Source organism: Vanessa tameamea, chromosome 23, assembly GCF_037043105.1.
Source record: "Vanessa tameamea isolate UH-Manoa-2023 chromosome 23, ilVanTame1 primary haplotype, whole genome shotgun sequence".
Lineage (NCBI taxonomy): Eukaryota > Metazoa > Arthropoda > Insecta > Lepidoptera > Nymphalidae > Vanessa > Vanessa tameamea.
The window spans coordinates 2,168,940-2,188,928 of NC_087331.1; the positions used below are offsets into that span (position 1 = coordinate 2,168,940).

Genomic DNA, 19,989 nt, shown 5'->3' on the forward strand with positions numbered 1-19,989 from the left:
GACATTTACTAGCTGTTTAAACAACTTTTAATTTTTAAACAGATCATTTAATTTTGTTTCCCGTAAGTATTATAAGACTATTAATTGGACCCTGCTATCCACAAAAATTCAAGTCCATAGATACACTAATAAATTTATAAAGATTTAAATGAGAAAAATTATCTTATGAAATAAAAAAATGTCATTAAATATCTTTCAAATATTAAACATAATGTTTTATTACATTATACGAAGGCAATATTAATACGTATAACATTTTTCTATAATAAATCTTCAAAAAAAAATTTACTGTGGTTTGGAACATTTCTGCACAACAACGTCCAACGGTTTTAGGTATTAATCATCAATCTGTTTACAGTTTGAACTTTACATTTGCCTAAAGAAAATGATGCATTCGAAATTTAAATATTGTATACAAATTTAAAAAAAAAAGTCAAAATATATTGTTACAAAACTGCATTCGCATCCGAAGTTTCGTAGGAACGCGGAAAGTAAAATTACTGAGTTATTATTGAACTGGGTTTATAGTCTGAAAGGTGGTGTTAAAATAGACGCGAAACGGTTTTCAAACGCATATAATTATGAATGAATGCATCTATGAACGCATAGTTGAAAACAAATTATATAAATTGTACATATGACTTTCTTTATAGCATAGGTGTCCAAATATGAATTGAATTAATTGTGTGAAAGACGATATGGTTAGAAAGTGAACATGTGAGTTGACGTCCGACAAAGAAGACATGCTGCGCCGACCCCAAGTAAAATTGGGATAAGGGCAGGAGGATGATGATGATGATGAGGTGTCCACATATATCCTGCTGGTGGTAAGTGGTCACCACGGCCCATAGACATAGACATAGGCACCGTAGACAAAATGAAATATTCCATACATAGAAAATACGCCACCAACCTTGTGAACTGAGATGTTATGTCCATTGTGCCTGTTGTTACACTGGCACACTCTTCCTTCAAGTCGGAATACATCAATACTAAGTATTTCTGTGTGGCGGTAGAATATATAATGATCGGTGACGTGCACAAGGTGCTACCACCAATAATTATTTACATGTTTTTAATTTGTAATTACATCTTTACGTTTTGTGTTTAGTATATTTTGATAAAACGTAACAAATTTTACCTACATTTATATACTATCCAAAGTTATACTTTTTAATAACCGAGAGTGAGTTCATTTATTTGTTTGTTTGTTACGCTTTAACGTCATAAATACTCAACCGATCATCATAAAATTTTACATACACGTTTTCAGGGGTAGAGAAACGGAGAGGTAGGGAGCTTAAGAATATTGAATTAATTCCAAATATTTTTTGCGTCTGATTCCATTTTAGAAGTAAACTAAAATGTCTTAAAATAATTAGCCTATTATAAACTTTCCCAAGGCATATAAATTGGTCGTTATAGATGGGTAAGCAAAGTCGCATCCATGGGATAGTCAATATTGAACAGAATATCTATATACAATCTATAAATTATGATTCAATACGATAAATCCTTCAAAGTCAACAGAACAAAGAAAATAAAGATGTTATCTCTTTGACTGAAAACTTCGTTTCTTTTACGACGTAAGATTTCTAAACTTAGATGATAATAACATATCACTTACAGTATATAAAAGATTTCCGTAATTCAATAAAACAAACATCAATGTCAATACGAAAATAAACCATAACACTTTGGATTACAGTTCAATGTCAATTGATTGTATATCCCATTTATGTTTTGCTCATATGGCCATACATAGATGCCGAGTTTTTCTACGATGTTAAACGAGAATTACTATGGTTTATATGACCACGTAATACGGGTTCGATTCCCTGTTGAACAACTTAGTTGACGGGTAATTAAACACTAATGATAGCCACGCTATAATTAAGTCAGATACTCAGACTCAGTTAATTGAGTGTTTGAAAATATTATTTACGTTATAATAATAAATAACGATCTAACTAACGTGATATAGAGACGGTTAAGTATTTCATTTTCTAATAATATCTAACAGTAATTATAACTTTGGAAAGCACGTTTAAAATAAAAGCATTAAAAATAAACAATTTAGTTTATAAGTTTTTAATTACGTTACGTTTTAATCATTTGGATTAAACAAATGATTTAAAATAATTATTTTTCAAATCGCTTACTATATACGCCATTCTTAACATTTCTAGTTGACACGTAATCACTAAATGAATTGTACTATTACAAACGTTAAAGAGCCGAGATGGCCCAGTGGTTAGAACGCGTGCATCTTAACCGATGATTTCGGGTTCAAACCCAGGCAGGCACCACTGAATTTACATGTGCTTAATTTGTTTATAATTCATCTCGTGCTCGGCGGTGAAGGAAAACATCGTGAGGAAACCTGCATGTGTCTAATTTCAACGAAATTCTGCCACATGTGTATTCCACCAACCCGCATTGGAGCAGCGTGGTGGAATATGCTCCATACCTTCTGCTCAACGGGAGAGGAGGCCTTAGCCCAGCAGTGGGAAATTTACAGGCTGATTATGTTTATGTTTATTATGTTATTACAAACGTTTAAAATTTGAAAAACTGAAGAATTGAAGCAATGTCTTCGCCATTTTAAGACCAATATAAATTTTACCATAGAGATTTTTTGTTTCATTGAACCTAATCTATACGCCTGCATAGTTTAACTTTTTACTTAGTAATGGGGCTTTTTACTTAACAGCTTTAATTCAAAACAACAATAATGAATATTGTTGTATTCCAAATTGAAGGGTGATTAAGTCAGTGTAACTACAGGTACCAGGGTCACCTTAATTCTCAAGGTCACGCATTGGATATCTTAGGGATGTTGCTTAAAATATCACTTACTCGGGTGGTTCATTTGACAGTTTGACTAATAAATTTAAATTAAAAAAAAATTACAACATACAACACCAACAGCCAGTAAATTTCCCACTGCTGGGCTAAGGTCTCCCTTTGAGGAGAAGGTTTAGGGCATATTCCAATGCGTGTTGGTGGATACACATGTGGCAGAATTTCGTTGAAATAAGACACATGCAGGTTTTCTCACGAGATGAATTATAAACACAGATTAAGCACATTAAGATGCACGCGTTTTAATCTCGGCATAAAATAATAATAATCAAGATATAATTAATCAAAATTCTATTTTGTTCTCTGACATAAGTAGAGAGTATACAGTAAATTATTACGTCATCGTGTTAACAAGTCAACTGTATACTAAATTTTTAGATTCAATTGCCGCTTTATCTCGATCTTAAATCAATTGATAACACGCACAGGAGTTTGTAGTTTGAGGCCACGAGGATTAAACAATTACACAGCTGCTAATTGAATTCAATGAAACATAGAACGTTTCTGGACGAAAAAAAAACGCAGATAAATAATTCCTAGTATTGCTTCGTAAACTCTGTCTCGTGAAAACTTGTCTGATATATTTCACAATTGAATATATTTATAACGTTCCTTACAATTTAATTAATAAGAAAGTAAAAAGTTACGTAACAGGCTGTAAACGTTTCAATGCCGGCGGTAGATTTTTCTATCGGCATATACATCCACCTCCGAGCACGAATTAAACACAAATTAAGCAGATGAAAAGTTAGTAGAGATCGCCTTGAACCCACATCATCGGTTAAGATTCACGTGTTCGAACCACTGGGCCATCTCGAAAATTTGATTATGAAGATTTAATTAGACACAATATATAAATATATTTACTATAGTAAATACAACATAGGTACAAAATATTCCGATGTCACACAAAACAGTAGTAACACTTACGAAAACATTGTTAAAATGTTATGACTACTATCTTATGATTGCCTCGTTGGTCTGTGGCTAGCGTATATGACTGCAGCATTAACTTTAAACTAATATTATGAGTCAAGATCATTATGTGAGATTGACAATAGATTAATATACATTACTTTTCTTGATGACTGTACCGAATTCGTCTTCGTCCGTTTCAATGATATGACTCAACACATAGGTTTTACTACGGTTGTTTCTTGGTAGCATTTGTAATACCACAATATTAAACTTTCGTTCCATATACCGAGTATTATTTCCAATACAAATCACAAAGTTTATTACCCAACAAAATGAAAATGTCACAACATGTCCGATTGTATTTCAAACCAACGTGCGTATGTAAACTCGTCACCTTATCATGTCCGCATCGGATCTCATAATCACGAACATAACTCAAAGTAAATCCGTATCGACACTTTACTCAACCGGGAAATCGAACCACGAGCTAACGAAGCCAGACCACTATAAATCGGATTAGTATTTATAATCATGGCACTTCTTACAGGATGACGTTGAATGTGATATCTTTGACTTGAAACTAAAGTATAGAATGAATAAATTTAAAAACATCTAAGATCATAACAACTATTTATTTTCCAATGCATTTTTATTTTAGTTACTTATTGTTTATAACCATTGATGATTTCATGAACAAGGCATATTGATATCTGAATCAGTACCGCAATGTTTAATTTTTCTTTACAATTTTAGTTAAACTCAATCAATATCTAAAAAAAAATATAATATTTTGTCGCCATGAATGAAAGCATTTAAATTTTTTTTATAAACAAATAGCAAATTTTTTATATAAACAAATATATGGTTATTACTTTTCAATCTATACTTAAAAAATCGTTAATCCTGTCTATCAATAAACAGACAAATCTACTGAATCTAGATACTGATCTTACAAAGAAACTTTTTAGATATTTCAATAAATCAAGAAGATGGTGTATACTGTATAAATTTTACACGTATGAGGTCGGGCAGATAGTCTATCAAATGTCATTGGTCAGAAAATAATCTCCAATCAATTACAAAGCGCGTGCAATTCGGTAAGCGCTTTAATGTCTGTCGTCGTACATCGATAAGATCGTCTACCTTGAAGCCAAGTTCAGCACCGCTGAGTGGGTTATTCATCCAGTTATTTATCAGGGTGTAAAATTTACGTCTCAAATAAAACGTAGGCGTTACTTTTAACACGTCCTAGTCCAATTACTCGAACAGCAAATTGAGATACTTAAGCCGTTAATATCGCGGGTGTCAAATTGCGGTAATGAGATGTGCCGTAACATTATAAATTACACGTACTAAATCCCGATCATAGAATAATTCATCAAGAGTAATTCATCAATATAGTACTCATTATAAACTCCTTAGCCTGTAACAGAGATTGAGTAAATGACAGCTTTTAATTATAAAAGCTCGCCTTTCTCTATGTTTCGTTTCTCACAAACTTGTATTCTAGTTTGGACATTTAAGACTTATGTTTGCTTTTGCAATTCTGCAATTACAATAGCAGCATATTCATATATTTCTTGTGAAACATCAATTAGCGCGTCTGGCGTAAGACCGACTCGTACGCCGTGACGGCAAACGTCACGACTCTCTGCTCTCTTGTGTTTGTGTGTGTGTGTGTGTGTGTGACAAGTATCTATGCTAATCTGTCTCTATACTAATATTATAAATTCGAAAGTAACTGTCTCTCTTATGCTTTCACGGCCAAACCACTAAATTAAATTTAATTCATACTGAATTTATTACTTGAATTCTAAGGAAGGAGAGGAGCTACTTTTATATACCTATGCCCAAACTCTACGCCCAGTAATTATCTATTCTTTCAATAACCGCCAAAATTTGTTTTTTTTTTAATTTACCTTTGATACTTTGGATTCTGAAGTCTACAATAATTCTGCCATTTTCAAAGTTAGTAATAATAGGATTATCAAGAATTAAATTATGTTTAATGGTTTAGGAATAGGAAAACCAGAATAAATGTAGCAATTATAGTTCCTCATATTTTTACGTTTTTTTTTTTTATATAACAACTTTAATAAATACTTTTTATTGTGTGCCCGTAAGATACATAGCACAATATATCACAATATCATAACCATGTATAATTTAAACTGACTCTTATTGTGAGATTGTCGAAACAATTGAATGTCATTTTGTAACAAAATATAAAGATTATCACTTCCTTAATATAATATTTTGTATCTGTAAAGAATTTAAAATAGCAGCTCCCAAAGCGTTCCAACCACTGACAGATTGACTGACAGTTCAATAACATAGACAACCCGGCTACCATTTATAGTATTAAGTATGTACTATAAAACATATTTTATATTTATAAGATAAATTACACAACTACGAACAATAAATAATTAAAGAATGATGTAAGGTCAGTTACTCACCGTATACTTACTATATAATAAAAAATGCATGCTTAGGTACATACTTCATATATAAATTAAACAATACATATTCACAGAGGTGAATTTATAAATTAAATCGTCATCATCATCATCCTCCTGCCCTTATCCCAATCTTATTTGAGGTCGGCGCAGCGTGTCTTCTTCCATACTTCTCCGTCTGACGTCATCTCACTAGTAACATTCTTTCTAGGCATATCGTCTTTCACACAATCCATCCATCGTTTCTTTGGTCGACCCTTCCTCTATATCCATCCACGTCCATGCTCAAGACCTTCCTCACAATATTGTCCTCATTCCTCCGTATAACATGCGCATACCATGACACCCGGTTTCTACATAGCTTCTCGGTTACCGGTGCCACTTTCAAACTTCCGCTTATGTACATTCCTTACTCTATCCATTCGCGTCAAACCACACATTCCTAGCAATATTCTCATCTCCGCTACATGCAGTTGTCTTTCAGTCATCCTTTTTGTAGTCCAACACTCTGATCCATATAGAACCGCAGGAATGATCATGGTCTTGTAGATCTTCCCCTTAAGTTTAAGGGGAATACGGGGTCACAATTTGTTCCCGTAACCTGTCGCCTTTTCATCCACCCTTTTTAAATTAAATATTGTTTGAAAAGAAATAAACGTAGAATTTTTAATTGGCTAAAAAAGGGCAACAGATAATTAAGGTAAATACTCGACTTCGCCTATAGACAGACATAGCAAGATGTGTAAACCAATCTTTATACCGTAAATGCTATAACCTATAACCAAGGGATTAAAGATGCTATAACCTATAAATACAAGTATGTATTCAATCAACGCTACCACCTGCAGTTTTCTTGGTATAGGCTATTAAAATGTTTATAAATTAAATTGTAACAGTTTCAATGAATTAATAATATTATTTATTTTACTTCTATATACCTTTTCAAACGTCAATGACAAATAAAAAATTATAGAACATTTAAACCTGAGTGTAAGAATACCAGACAAAGAAATGAAGTACTATTGTTTAAGAATCTCACTCGCGAAATGCTGTTATAAAATCAAATTATATTTTCTTCCATTTATAACTTTCTTAAACATTACGATCGTTTTCTAAGTGAATTGCGATTTAATTCTAACTAATATAACTCTACATTCAAATTTAATATTATCGGAGCATTTTTTTTTTAATACCCAATTAAAGGCTATGATATTTATTTACACAGCCGCGCTGTATTCATAAATTTATTAACCAGTTTCGTCACATCTAGAGAAACAAGTTACAGATCTCTATCTATCCCATCACTAAAATTCTAGACTTGAAAAAATGTGTACAAAGCGTACGCGTCAAGATTTATAATTAATGTTCTATTTTTGGATTTAATATTTTTTTTAATCAACAAACTAGTTGAAGTAACACTTGTAACTGATAATTAATTAAATGATTCTATTTGATAAAATTAGATTGTATTTGCAATTAAAAATGATATTTTTACCTGTATGCCAACTCGTCTGAATAGGTACAGCCCTATCATCAGATATTCTATCACCAAAGAGAACTACTTGGTATTTTTGTGTTCTAGTTTCGAGGTTAAGAAAGCTAGTGTTACAGACACGTCTTAGTTCCCGAGGTCGGCAGTGCATTGGCGATGTATGGAATACTGACTATTTCTAACAGCGACAATTATCACCATTGGTCGTGACCACTTACCATCAGATGGCCTTTTTACCCGTTTGCCTACTATTTTTATAAAAAAATATATGTTCCAGTAAACAGACGACGAAACATTTTAAAACATGATTTATCAAGTCCTAAATAACTTACAATTTATCTCGTACTCGGTTGTCAATAAAAATTTGTATTACTATAAATATACAGCATTTTATATGAAAAATTGAGAAAGAACCTTTACACTGTAATTTAAAATTTATACTAATATTATAAACGCGAAGTAACTCCGTCTGTGAAGCTTTTACGTCCAAACCGAATTTGATAAACCTTGCTTTGAAGCCTTTGAACCCCAAAGGAGGACACTGCTACTTATACCTATAACTCCCTACACACGAGAAAAAGCTGCAAGCGAAGACTGTAAACTGTAAACTGTGTACGGTACAATATAATAAAATATTTAAAAAAAAACACGTAAATTTTCTACGCCATCACAAAAACACTTGAATTAATATACGTAATAAACGTTAACGACTATTTTAACGCTCCAAGTAATTTCTTTACTATTAAAGATCATGAAGTAACTTTTGTTCAGCGTTTTATCATCAAACGTCAAACTGTCACTAATCATGGATTTAACGTCTTACTTATACCCACATTCCGTTTATAATTAAATTATCTATAAAGCCTTAATCCTTTACTGCATATATCAATGTACGATACATTATGACTGAGATAAGCACTATTATACGACTGTGAAATGTATTTTAGTATGACTCTCCAGTGGACAAGGAACGCTACGCAAGTTATTATCGTTACTTAAATAATATTAAAGCTCGGATTTATCTTGTTAAATTTATGTCAATAATGATTTTGTTTCGTGATAATACCCCTTTAAATAGATAAATATGATCATTAGAAACTGCAATATATTTTACGTTATATAATATAATTTTATTTTAATTAAAACAATAAAACCGACTTATGTAATTGCTTGCGTGTCTTTTTTTGTAATGAAAATAATTTGTGATACACTTTTTATATTGTGAATCAAAGTTTGTGCTCTTGCTGAAGATTTTTTTTTTCTAATTTACATAGATATAAACTTAAAATACAATCTTTAAATTTAAAATAGATTCATTAAAATGAATTAACAATTTGCGAAAATATCGATCAACATAAACATAGAAATCCAAGGAAATATTATCTCTAAAATATAAATAAATTGCTACAAAACAATTAACGTAAAAATGAAAAAAAAAATACTATAGCAATACTAATTCTTTTTTTAAATGATAAGTTTACATAAAGTTAAGTACCATATAGCACTATGACTAATGTATACACTAAGCCTTATTATTAAGTACATACATTTGTCTGTTTATTAATAAACGTAATAGTAATAAATTAGTTACAGTGCTTAACCTCAGTCACGTGAAGTAATTGATTAAGAGAAAAGAACAAAGTTTTGGGTCATACGCCGCAGACATATTCTTAGTAATTTGAAATCATCTTTAAATAAACGTAATGAATAGCGCCATAGTAATTTATTACAAGGAAAGACACATCATTTATAATTTATAACTTAACTAACAATAATAAGAAAATATTGTTTAATTATATAATAACTAACTGAACCTGCGGCTTTTCCCGCGCGTATTTTATAAAACTTTACCGTATAGCACACAAACCGTCAACCCAAATTTAATCTACTCGAGTGGTGAATTAAAATATTTAGCCTATGTCCTTCTCCGGGACTTAAACTATCTCCGTACCAAGTTTCATCTAAATCGGTTCAGCCGTTTAAGCGTGAAGAGATAACAGACAGAGTTTTTTCGCATTTATAATATTGTTATAGAATATAGATGTTTATACGATGAAACAATTTATTTGTATTTCAAAATAACATTCCATTTAAAAAAAAAACATTTTTATTATTATTTAAATACATAATTGAAAAAATGAATTGTTATACTACATACGTGTTGAGTAAATCGGTTCTATTTTTTTACCATATGTGACTATTGCTTTACTTCAAATATTTGCCATACACCCATAAACTGCGAATATTTTTTTACCAGTAACAGAAAACAAACATAGAAGCACTAGATATTGTTTTTATATATTTACAATTATATACGAAAGCAGTTATGGTTTTGGATTAAATTTTATCTGAATATTTATATTGTTCAATGATTTTTTAAACGTCAATTTTTTTTTCACGACTCCTTGTTTAAGCCCATGCGTATATACTCATATAAATTAATAAATAAGTATTGGACAACATCACATACATTACTCTGATCCCAATGTAAGTAGCTAAAGCGCTTGTGTTATGGAAAATCAGAAGTAATGACGGTACCACAAACACCCAGACCCAAGACGACATAGAAAACTAATGACGTTTTTCTACATCGACTCGGCCGGGAATCGAACCCGGGATTTCGGAGTGGCGTACCCATGAAAACCGGTGTACACACTACTCGACCACGGAGGTCGTCATATTATAATTCAGTCTTCTGATCTGCTGTTCCAATACACTTAATAAAATATGATGAAAATACGTTTGAAGCAAGCTTGGAATCCAAGAAAGGACAAAGGCTACTTTTTAACGCCTTATACCTGACGACCAAAACGCAATTGCACAAATATGCACAGCTTAGTTCACGGGCGACAACTAGTAGGGTATAATTTCGTCTTCAAATTTAAAACCTTGAAGAAAACTATTGAAAAAAAACCAATTCCACGCCTGTTCCTAGTAATTAAATTTGATATACCTATTCGAATAGCGCATGTAAATTTAGAATTAAATAATTATAATTTAATGAGATGTAGATTAAAGAAATTACTAATCAATTAATTTAAAAAAAAATTAATGACGGAAATGACGGCCATTTTAGATTACTAATGACGTCATAATATAGACTATATTATACAGAACACTTTAAAGCAGTGATTCCCAAAGTGGTCCACGGGAGACTTGCTAGGGGTCTACGTAGGCGTGAATAAAAAATGGGGGTCCATAAGATGTTAATGGGGGTCCACGAAAATTTATCTGCTTTTGATAGTAAAGAGCAAAAATGTAAGCATAGTTTTTATAAGGGCCTACCTACATTGTTTTAAGTACCTAACTAAGCAGATAATATTTTAATAAAGCAAGCGACTGTTACTTGTCCAAACTTGCGTATTCGATATTACGTACAATTTCGTGTAGAGACTTGCAAAGCGCTATCCGCCCGACAATGCTTAATGCGTGTTCAGACATGAACTTGATCTCTTTTCTTATTTTTTTTCTTCATCAGAATCACTAGTGTTTCTCTCAAACTGTGGTTACGGACACATGCCAATAGGTGGTCCACGAGAAAAATAAGTTTGGGAACTACTGCTTTAAAGTATTTAATGATCATATCAGTATGTCATTCTCTCAGCCGGTTTAAGGTAAAATCTTTGTAGTTAGATGCTGTAATAAAACTAATTTATTTACTATAAATATTTTATGTATATTAATGTACCTTCTTCAAATAAAATTATGTATTTTATGAAAGTAACTAGCTATCTCTGTTATAAATAAGGGACTACATTATACGTTTATTTTGTCAGACAAACATACGAAGAAAAAAATGACGCGGGCGTAATCATCAATGGTTAAAAACGTAAAAGAAAAACACGCAAATATTTATTTAAATCATATCGACCACCTGACGTTAAGAGTTCACAATTGCGTATGGACATTGGCAATGTAAGAAATTTAAAGCTACATCGTGAATGCACCACTAACCTTGGGAATTATAATGTATAATGTAATGTCTCTTAGGCCGGTAGTTACTCTCTTCTACCCTTTCAAACCGGAACACAACGAAACTAAGTATTGCTGCTTGGCGGTAGAATATACATATAGAAAGTGGATGGTAGTGGTGGTATGCAAGTGGATGGTACCGAGCCAGACGGGCACAGATAACAGGATCTAGGAAAACGTCAAGTGTTCAATAATAAAATTTAAAAAAAAAGTTGTTAAAAACGCTTTGTTGTAAACCATAATATTAAAAGGCTATATAATTATATTGAGAGCCGAGATGGCCCAGTGGTTAGAACGCATGCATCTTAACCGATGATTTCGGGTTCAAACCCAGGCAGGCACCACTGAATTTTCATGTGCTTAATTTGTGTTTATAATTCATCTCGTGCTCGGCGGTGAAGGAAAACATCGTGAGGAAACCTGCATGTGTCTAATTTCAACGAAATTCTGCCACATGTGTATTCCACCAACCCGCATTGGAGCAGCGTGGTGGAATATGCTCCATACCTTCTCCTCAAACGGGAGAGGAGGCCTTAGCCCAGCAGTGGGAAATTTACAGGCTGATTATGTTTATGTTTATATAATTATTTCCAAGCTGCTAAACATTTATAAAGTAAATAACTTAAATAAAGTATTTTAAAAACAAAATAATATATAAACAAAATAATTTTATACTAAGACAATACTAAAATTATAATGAGCTTGTTTCACAGCTTATTAGATTATAGAGTTTTGACCATCACAACCTAGTAGTAGACATTTGGCCAGCAATGGGTCTGGCTAAAACATAAATGCATTTATTTTTCCATAAGATTTTTATCAAAACGGGAAATCTTGTTATTCATCGAATCTAACGGGCCGGTGCACAAACACGGCCATACTTCAGGTTATAGTTGAAAATGTTTACGAGTATCGTTTGTACGAGGTGATAGTAAGCTGATAAACGCGCCGATATACTGTTACCTCACACCAACCGTGTCCGTATTTCATTTCAAATATAAATGCGCGAAGTTTGCTTGTTTGTTTAAAACCAGTTATTCATTTTTGATGTTTATCTTATATTGGCACTTAGTTGATTTTAATTAAAATAGAGAAATAACTGACTGAAAACTTCACTTCTAAATAGGAAAGATTGGATATGGAACTTCTTTGATGGAATCTATTTTTATTATATTTATTTAATTATCTATTTTATTGATGGTATAGTCTATCTAGATAGGCACTCACTCCTTATAAAACTTCTATGTGCACAAAAACAATACAACACCAAAGCATAGATTAATTATAGCGATTTCTTTGGAGCAACCTTCATTACAGATAAATAACTAAAAATGTTGTCCAAACTAAAACATAAAAAAAAATTAAGTAACAAAATATCTATGACAAAATATATTCATACAAATTGTGACGTCCTTACCCATTTCGGGCACGGCGAGCTGTTGAGATAAACCAACTGACACAGTTGTTTATATGAGTATGTAATATTGCACAAATTCATGTACGACTTCCTAGCAAAATTCCGTGCAATTATATTGTCACTAGTTGAATTATAATATCACGACATCTATTACATATAAGAAACTTGGCCTGTTCTCCAATTGAAAGTTAAAATTTCTAAAAATCCTTCGTTAAGCGATTTTGTAAAATCAACGTATGTTCGTTTTATAGTAGTAGTAAAGTAAGTAGTTTTGGTTGTGCGTTTATTAAGTTAGATGGAACGAATTTATATGCATATAAAATAAAACACGAGATAGAAAAACTAAATCAATCCATATTATCTGATGGAAAAAAACAGATTAAAATTTATGGAATTTTTCCTTCAGTCATTGTAAATTATATTTAATTGATGTTAGATAATTTAGACCTTGAATATTATATATATATATATATATATATATTGAGATGAGTAATATATATCAAATGTAATAATTTATTTTCTTATATAAATTATATATATGAGATACATATGTATCTTGTACATAATGGCTGTTAGCTTTACCGACTCGGATAATGTTTGACCGATAGTATTTAAATTTTGATACACATTTGTACTTATTCTTGAAGAAAGTTTTTATGCTATCTACATTGTTGTTACTCGCCGCTAGATGGCGCTGCTACATATTAAATTATTTCTATCCCTTCGATGTATTAAATCAAGCATCATGATAATTGGTACACATTTGAGGTCAGAGTTTATTTAACGGATCTCTTGGTAATATTTATGTTAAACTTCTTATTGTACAAGATACATATTATATTCATAAATACCGTAACAAAACTACAAAACTATACATTAAGCGCAAAAGCCGGACTTATTAGCAATGACTAGACAACCCTCGGGTTAGATCCTGCAATTTGAGGTCCGGGTGAATTAACGAAGGAGTTAAGTGGTGAGTGATAATTACATCGCAAAACACTTACTGCATAGTATCAAATTCAAACTCAAACTCAAATTCCTTTATTCAATATAGAAGCATTACGCTTACTTATTGATAGTCAAATATAAACACTACCACCGGTTCGGAAAAGGAAACACCTGAGAAGAACCGGCGAAAGAAACTCAGCGGGTCTTTTTATTTTTGTGTCAATCTAATTAAATACATATATTGAATATGATTAGAAATAGCCAGGAGGCGATCGTTTCATTCCCAAGGTGTGCTATCAATCATAAACTCACTAATTGTACAGTAACCAACAATTTACAATTTTTTTAAATTTGGCTACAGAAGCATTTTGGACCATCCACAACTGTTCTCAAAAGTTTATTATATTCATTAAAAAATAAGTAGAAATAGGAATGAAATTTGTTGTATTTAGTATAAAATCCAATCGTTACAATAATTGCGATTAGTTTTGTTACATTTTAAATCAGAGAATAATAAATTATACATAAATACATACATATATGTATATAATATAATTGAGTAATTGATAAACAATAGATATAATGTCATAAAATGTATAAATTATGACACAATTATACAACAATATTAATTTGAATATACATAAAATTGTACAATGTTAGTGGGTGATGATTGTAAATTCTTTATAATAAGACGATTAAGAAACAAAGTGCATATAACAATAACAGCATTTTGTAGTTAAAGCTAATATATGACCTATATGTCTGACTGACTGACCTTTAGCTCTGGAGTTCCGTGATGAAATAATAAAAACCGCTAACAAGAGGAAAGTGACATTGTCATTGACAAATCAAGATTCAATCTGTTATTGTTACTTAACATTCTTAATTTGATAGGATTGCTTTATTTGATATTAATCCTATCAAATCCAATTGGTTTGTTTTTTAACCGAGTTGTCATGGTACGCACATGCGCCATTGGTGGAAGTATGATTTTTTCATGAAAGAAATACATTTATAATATATATAGAAGCTTTTTTTTTGATAAAATTAAATAGTAACAATGCGAACCTTTCACTCTCAAAATGGAATATTGTCCATAAGTTTCTTAAAAGGAGGGATTTTAAAAAGAGTAGAGGCTTAAATAAGGAAAGAAAATTTCCATTTACTCTGGGATACTTACCCACACATCACAGACTCTACCGCTAAACATGAAACAAGAATTTGTATTGACATTAAGAAATGGTTTATTTTCTTGTAATGAAAAAAAAACAAATTTCACTTTTAAAATTACATAATGTAAGTTTTAGTACAATTATATTGGCAACACTGATCTTTTAACTCTATGGTTTAGTTTTAACAAATTTAAGATATGACTTTTCGTTGACATTGCTTGTGTTAAAGAATAATATAGAGCTCCTTAGGTTATGGATTATAAAAAGTCTATTCCTATTACTCTAAATCTAACTCTCTACTACTCAAATGAACCGTTCAATCTCCGTGTTTACTCCATCGCACATGACATTGCCATCTAGGCACAAATAAAAACCACATTTAAAAAAATGTAAAACCCATTCAAATAAGAAAACCATGTATCACAAACAAGTTGAAATTAATTACATTTTCACAGAACACGATAATTTTAAACAATTTATGCACTTTAAATACTACGTAACCTTTCCAGACTTACGAGCAGCTTCGGAATCATGTGTTTAACGGCTCGTATCGCGTCGAAACCGATATATCTGTTGTTTATTATCCAAGTCCTCTTAATCTTATAGTCAACTATTGATAAGGAGATGTGAACATTTCGACATTGTACAATTAATGAACATACGCGACGGACTGTGTAGGTTTAAGTATTTTGTATTGTATCTGAAACTAGCCTTATATAGGATGTTTCTAGAAACATTGTTATTGTTTTTTTTTAACGCAACAAAGCAAAGACATTGCGTTTAACTTATTAATTTATTTAATTAAGTTATCAATACTGCATACATTAGAATACATTAAATAATATTCTTAGCAGTGTTTCTTATTTTATTATACAAATAGGAAGGCTTTGTCCAAGACCGTCTGGATTGGTTCCGCCCACTCATAATTAATTATTAAATTAAGCATCAGTCCTTTGTATTACTGTCTGGTTCTGGTCAAGGATGGCTGAGCCAGAGTAATATGAGTTACACACGCAAAAGATACAACTTGGTACCATAATTGACGTTTTGCTGATGACCTATTATCGTCCAGTGGTATGCTTTTCGTTTTCTTATCAGACTGGCATATACCACCATGGGAGCCGAGATGGCCCAGTGGTTAGAACGCGTGCATCTTAACCGATGATTTCGGGTTCAAACTCAGGCAAGCACCACTGAATTTACATGTGCTTAATTTGTGTTTATAATTCATCTCGTGCTCGACGGTCAAGGAATACATCGTGAGGAAACCTGCATGTGTCTTATTTCAACGAAATTCTGCCACATGTGTATTCCACCAACCCGCATTGGAGCAGCGTGGTGGAATATGCTCTAGACCTTCTCCTCAAAGGGAGAGGAGGCCTTAGCCCAGCAGTTTACAGACTGCTAGTGTTAAAAATGTAATATACCACCTAAAAGTACGTGGTCACCGCCGCTCGTAGACATTGGCGCTGTAAGAAACATCAACCACTCCTTATATCACCTTTGGTCTGTAATTAAATTTACCAAGGCGGAATTTTACAAAGCCCTACCCAAGTAAAATATTCTACTGAGAGAGCTGACACTAAAGTCAGTAGGCGATCTTTCACCAATTATATTATAACACGTACGAGTTTTTAATCTACTAAGTTCATTGGTCAAACAATCTTACGAATGCCTATAACATAGGCCTCGGAGAGACCTACGTAACATAACACGCAACTCAGTGCTAACAATCGCTAATAAAATAAGCAAATATTGCACTTAGGACACTACTGTGCTGTAATCTTCAAGTGAAAATTTAATATAATATCCTTCACATAGACATATTATTTTGTGATACAAGTAAGCAAGTCGAACAATTTTATCATAAGTCATACATAGCTTACAAAAACGAAAAGTACAATATTCTTGAATTTTAAAATTAAATTAATAAAAACTGGTTAATTGTTAAAGATGCAAACGTTCTAACTGCTGAGCGATCTACTGGTGGTTAGAACGCTTGCAGATAAAATGATGATTGCGGGTTCAATCCCAGACCAGAACCACTGAATTTTCATGTGCTTAATTTCCGTTTATAATTCATCTCGTACTCAGCGGTGAAGGAAAACATCGTGAGGTAACCTACACGTGTCTAATTTCAACGAAATTCTGCCACATGTTTATCCACCAACCCGCATTGGAGCAGCTCGGTGGAACGCTCCAAACCTTCTCCAAAAACTGAGAGGAGGCCATCCTTTACTTTAATTATAATATATAATATTGGTGAGGATTTATTAAGAGTATTCGCGTGTAATATAGTCCATATCCATAATCGTATATGTCCAGTTCCGAGTAGAATTTCACTCGACACGCGTAGGTTTCCCGACGATGTTTTCCTTCACCGTGGCGCACGATTATAAAAAACAAAATAAGCATATAAAAAACAGTGCTTACCAGATTTGAACCCGTAATGTTCGCTTAAGATTTACGTACTCTTATTCATCCTTTAAACAAATATATTATGCAAAAATACATCAATGATTACTGCACTGCACACATTTGTTTAACAATTTTACTACTTTGAACATTGTGTAACACGATACAGTCTTTTCATCTAATATTTTTATGAATATTTGACTAAATAAATTTGTAAAGGATTTTTTTTTAATTTATGATACGCAAATTAATAAGTAGTACATTTATATTTAAGTAGAGGAACGTTATCAGAAACAAGATCGCTTCATGTAAAAATATCTTTTGTTTTAAAACATTACATTTTTTGATTTATTACAAGACCTTACCTTACCAAGAATCACGATTATTACTTTATGACCATTGCTGTTTGTATAATAAATAATTTTACAGTCGCCATTCGATACAACATTGTTTCTATTTCAAATGATACTTGACACTCAATATTGTATTTATATTATTTATAATTTCAAACAAAATTAATAGCAATCATGCCGCGAGACAAGTAAAAGGGACCGCCTTTGGAAGAAAATTACCACCAGTTTTTGCGTTGTATTAAATTAAAATCAATAATATACTGTCCAATTAAAACTACCTCGAATTTAATATTACAAGTCACTTTTTGTGTCGTCTGTAAAATCACTGGATTAATAAAATAAAGTGAAAAATTAATTTTATGATAGTCTCGAACCGTGCTCTGTTCACGAACAGTCTATTCCAACCACAAGATGACAAAAGCCAAATAAACAACATTTGACATTGAATTGAAGCGATATCATTGGTCGAGAGCTTGATTAATCTATGATATTCATTATGGATTTTCGAAAAAATGGCGGTTTGAACGTTAACGAAACTGTTATTGGAAACCTGGATGTAAAATAAAGTGGATATTAGTATTTTAGTGGAATAGTTTTGTATTATTAATAAAGATATGTTAGTCAAGAATTGACTTTGACCTTGCGAAATTGGAAACTAGATGTTATTAGTTTTCTTTTCCTCCTCGTATATACATACAATACAAACATATATGTATATATGTTTATATTGTATGTTTGTAGCTGTTTCTGTCAAAAATATCTATAATTTATTTATTTATTAAATTTATATATAATATTATTATTAGTAGTGCATAACATAGCTGAGATATTAAAAAATCGATCTTCAATTGTATTATACTACACACGGCACTAAAATAAAATCGAAAAAATATCAAAAATATTATTTATTCAAGTGGGCTCATAAAAGTATTTTTGAATCGTCATGTTACAATTTCGAATCAAATATAAAGCTACTGCCGGTTCGGAAAGTAATTTATACCGAGAAGAAGTTCAGTGCTTACTATTTTTCACCATAAAAAATAAACCGGTAAAAATATTTAAAAATAAATCAAATAATTAAATTGTTTATATTGAAACCTACAATCCTCGGTAAAAATCCACATTTTCCAGCAACCGGACCAAATCTATCAATAATACAAAACAATTGTACAGAAAAAATATTATAATTATGGCCATTACTTGTATAATACATGCCTTTTCACAGCCCGCGTGGGTTTCATAAAACTCGTTTCATTGAGATAAGACCTTAATGCGTCTTAATAACTCAATCTACTTATATCGCACACAGATATCAAATGCAAATCATCAGTGGCGCTTAAGCTTTTCTTTCCGACACGAAATTATGTTTTATTGTTTAGTTACAATATTCATGGAAATAATTGTTTTGCTTACGTAGAATAAAGAGCTTTAAATAAAAAATTAAACTACATAATTCTTCTATACACAGACTAAACGATTTTTTTACATTGAAACTGAAAAACAAGATTTTTTTTATATATTGAAAAAATAACGTAATGTTAAATATAAGTAACAATATGTACATACTCCACTAAAGTCTTCTTTCCTTTTAAGAAGAAGGAACATATTCCACCAGGCTGCTGATTCACTGCATCCGAAAAATGATGGTTACCAAAAATGAATTATAAATACAAACATTTCTACATTTTTAAAGTTTGTTTATTGAGTATATATATGTATAATATATACTTTTATTGAGTTATATTTTAAATTTTTTTGTATTAAGAATACGTGAAAAATGCGTCGTAAATGATCTGATCCTGTGTGCCTATGTATGTTTTTCCCTAACATTTATTAATTATACAAATTACCAACTAAATAAGCACCTAATTATGTACAAATATTAAACCAAACCACAAAGTATTAGCAATCGATATAAGCACTCATTTAAACAAATATTTTGACTCTCAGAAGAAAAAAAAACGAAATTAGTTTTAAA

At 31.5% G+C, this 19,989-nt stretch overlaps 1 protein-coding gene across 1 annotated transcript in view; it reads left to right on the forward strand.

Moving 5' to 3' along the window:
• Positions 1–19,989, forward strand: part of LOC135193967 (U6 snRNA-associated Sm-like protein LSm6) — a 388,927-nt gene that overhangs the window by 312,856 nt on the left and 56,082 nt on the right. The window lies entirely within an intron of this gene.